This window comes from Triticum aestivum, chromosome 4A (assembly GCF_018294505.1).
Source record: "Triticum aestivum cultivar Chinese Spring chromosome 4A, IWGSC CS RefSeq v2.1, whole genome shotgun sequence".
In the NCBI taxonomy this organism is placed as follows: domain Eukaryota; kingdom Viridiplantae; phylum Streptophyta; class Magnoliopsida; order Poales; family Poaceae; genus Triticum; species Triticum aestivum.
This window is the reverse complement of record NC_057803.1, coordinates 708,358,426-708,362,594: the sequence shown is the minus strand read 5'-3', so window position 1 is coordinate 708,362,594 and position 4,169 is coordinate 708,358,426.

Below are 4,169 nucleotides of genomic sequence, written 5' to 3'. Positions count from 1 at the left end.
TATATAACTAGTTTATTTTTAGTAAATGCTTTAAACTAATTGAATTAATATAACTAGTTTATATTTAGTAAATGCTTAGTTGAATTAATAGAAGTAGTTGAATTAATTGAATTAGTAAGTGATTAATGTTTTGCCTAATATGAACATAGGAAATGTCGTCTGACGACGGAAAAAATTTCATTATGTGCGAATACTGTGAAGACCAGCGCGGCCAGTGCGACAGAAATTTCCTTGTTGATGGTAGGCGATTCAGCATCAAGCTGGATGAGACTTTCGAATTCGATACAGTAAGTCACAACTACAAGTCTGTTTTCGTAATTAAGCATGACTTATATATGCTTCATTTGCCTGACTTATAATTTTTATTTTTCACTATTCTACTAGCGCATCCCGTGCCATGCAAGAATTTTTGTCTTGGATAAGAGAGGTTTCAAAGATATGGAAACTATGGAGGTAAAGAGAGCTTACCTAAAAACTGAGCATGATGGTTATACTTTCAACGTCAAAGTATACAATACACACACGTACACCTATTTTGAATGCAAAACTTGGCAAGCACTATGCAAGGCTTATGCATTTGAGCCTGGTATGTTTATCACCTTTGATATTCGTCCGGAAGATGATATTGAAGGTAATAGAGACATATGTGTCGATGTGCAGACGCCTCCAGTTCTACCATTATGTGAGTTCTTCTCAACTATATTTTTGTCTTTGATATTGCTTATTCAACCAAACATGTCCGGCGCTTGGTAGACAGGACCTACTACTGTCCCGGAGCTGAACTAAACTGCGAGGAGATAAGTCATTATGTTTCATGGCTTGAGGATCTTCATACTGTCAAGACAAATTTTCTTCTTGCACTTAGAAATGTTAGTACTCAAAACGTGCGACCAATAGTGATGGTATTGAACTACGGTCACATCTATTTAGGAATGATGGTAACATATTTACTATTTGTCCTCAGTGCATATTTTGCATACATAATTTTTTTGCTAAACTTTCATTGCTAAGTATATTAATTAAGTACTATACAATGTTCTTTAACACGGACTCCCGATGACAGTTGTGCCTCAGGGGATCGAGACTAAAGGTCAGATGTCAATTGTTAGCTTACGGTCAATATATCCTGCATTGCACATGAATGCATTCAGGATTTCTAGAAGCGACGAATGCTTAATAGTGAAAGATTGGAGAAAAATTGTTAATGATCGCAGAGAAGTACTAGGGGGCAGCAATGAGAAGCGCAGCCCACGATTAGGAGACAGGTTCATCGGCATGCTCCAGTATGATCAATCAGGAGAGCTATACATGTTCTATGCTATTTTACCACAGAGAGAGTAGCTAGCAAGAGTGATTTAGCTAGTTCTTCATCCTGCTCTTAATTAGTACTTGTCCTTTCATGTCCGTGTTCTTCGTTCTGAACTTAAGTGATTTGCTTTTGTGGTGTTATATATGAACGCTTATAATATCATGACAATCATGTTGAACTCAATCGATAATATTTTTGCTTCTGGTACAAGTGAATGTTTCTTCTTTAATCTAGTAGTGCCGGTGGTGATTCGATAGCTATTAATTATTATATCATTTAATGAAAAAAACCGCAGATTAGTTTCAGCTGGATGGATCCTACCTAAGTGATCAAGTATATGTCATATCCGTATATATTATAGTTGATGAAGTATAATATGGATATGGCATATACTCTAGCTAGCTAGCTATAAAGATATCCAATAATGCATCCAGTCGAAACTAATCCGCGGTACTTTCACCTAATGATTTAACAACTCATTATAATGTAAAACAATCACTAAATTAAATTAAAAATACAAAATTAAAAAAAATTAAAAAAAACACCAAACATTTAGTACCGGTTGGTGTTACCAACCGGTACTAATGCCCTCCACACAAATGGGCCTGGCTCGTGCCACGTGGTGGCACTTTAGCGCCGGTTCGTGACGAACCGGTACTAAAGGGAGGGGACCTTTAGTCCCCACTCTTTAGTGTCGATTGGCGAACCGGCACTGAAGCCCGTTACGAACCGGCACTAAAGGCCGGTTCTGCACTAGTGATAGGAAGGATTCATTTAGAAAAATAATGGCAGTATGCAACATAAGGGAAAAATAGATGCACTATTTATAATCTTAAATCTTATAAATATTTGTATATCTTTACTATTATGATTATTTAAATAATAAAGCATTTGTCAATTTGTATGATACGAAGAATGTTAACTCCTGCATTTCAAATGTTAGAATAATTGTGAAGGTAATTATACATCTCTATAATATCTAGACCATGCGGATGCAGGGGATGATGACTAGTCCACCTAATAATGTTCAATAAAGTGATCTTAGTGTTCAGTTAAAAAAAGTGATTTCGACGCTTATTCGACACGATGCTTGGCACTAAACCACACACTTGGTTTGCCATAGGAGAACCCCGTCTCATTGTGTAGTTGAGTCTCTCTACCAACGTCACCAATCAATATATAACTATGTGATATTTGTTGGTATAAATTTCTGATTAATTCCATGCTAGCTAGTAAATATGCATAAACATATGAGAGAAAACATGATCGAAAACAGTATAGAGAATCTTATTTCCTGAAAAGAGTTGGCTGGTATTTCTAAACGTTGTCCTGTGCTGGAACACCAAAGCTCCACTGAGTGAAAAAATTCACTGTTTTGGAAAGGTATGAAGGTGGCATTGAACTAGTATATTTTCTCATGTCTCCTTTATACTCCCTCCGTCTCAAAATAACTGTCTCAAGCTTCGTACAACTTTGTACTAGAGCTAGTACAAAGTTAAGACACTTATTTTGGGACGGAGGGAGTATATATATTGGTCTCAACCTAATCATGTTTCCATACTAAATTGTAGAGTGCAGTAGTGCTCATATATATAATGTATTTACCAATGAAGTTACGGTCCTTTAAAACATTATAATAAAATCAACTTAAAATGTCCTTTTTTACATTGATGATGAGAAGCAACATTTCTTTTTCGAGAATCGATGATGAGAAGCAACATGCCAGTGTTAGAGCGATACTCTTTTTTGGGGTATGAAAACCAGGCTGCCAATAAAAAGTTGAAAAGAAAGGCCCATTTCTCACAAAGCCCATTGACGAAGACACTTCACGTAATTCTCAAAAAAGAAAAAAGGAAGAGGAAGAAGATAGCTCGTCACGTGCCTCAGACGAAGACATAAATAGCTCGTCACGTGCCTCAGAAAACCCTACACCCAATTCTAGTCCACCCTGAATCCATGATGTCGCCGCTGCCAACCTCCCACCGGAGCCGCCATTCCTTCGACCTCCAAATGAACTCCTGGAGCACATCTTCCTCCGCCTCCCCACGGCGGCCGACCTCGCCCGCGTCTCCACCGCCTCTGCCTCCTTCCGCCGCATCATTGCCGACCACACCTTCCTCCGCCGATACCGATCGAGCCCTCCACTCGGGGCCTCTCATCGGCATGTTTGCCGGCCACTTCATACCAGCCCAGCCGCCGCACCCGTCCCCTGCCGCCGCTCGCGCCTTCGCAGCCTTCGACTTATCCTGCTCCTCCTTCCACCCCTCCACCGCCCGGCCGTACGTGCAGTCCACGTGACTTCTTCGACGGACGTGCCCTCCTCGCTGGCGCCCCGGCCGACAAAAGCGGCATCCTTGTCGGTGCCGAGGTGTGCGACTTCCACTACCGTGAATTCTTGGTCATATACCTCGCCGTGTGCGACCCCGTGCACCGCCGCTACTTCCTACTACCGCCGTTCCGGGCGACCTGAAGGCACTGGTCCGCAGACCGGATCTCCTATACCTGGAGACTTTCCTTGCTCCAAGCGATGATGAGGCGGACCCTCTATCATTCAAAGTGATGTGTTTGGCGCAATGCAAGATGAACCTGCTGCTTCTGGTCTTCTTTCTCTTCCGATGGACAATGGCGTGATCGTACTTATGATCAATGGGGTGCTTAGGCTAGTGATCTTACTTATGACCAATGAGGCGCAAAGTTCCTTTGCAGCTCGTCCTACATGGCGCCTCCTATCTGTGCCGTTGATCACGCTATGGAGATATGTGCTAGTGCCAGTAGCTACAGAGTGTTTAGTCTGAAAAGGCGGGGCTAGTGAAAGTAGCAAGATTCCCTTCTAGCTAGTGCGGGCCACTAGCACACAGCA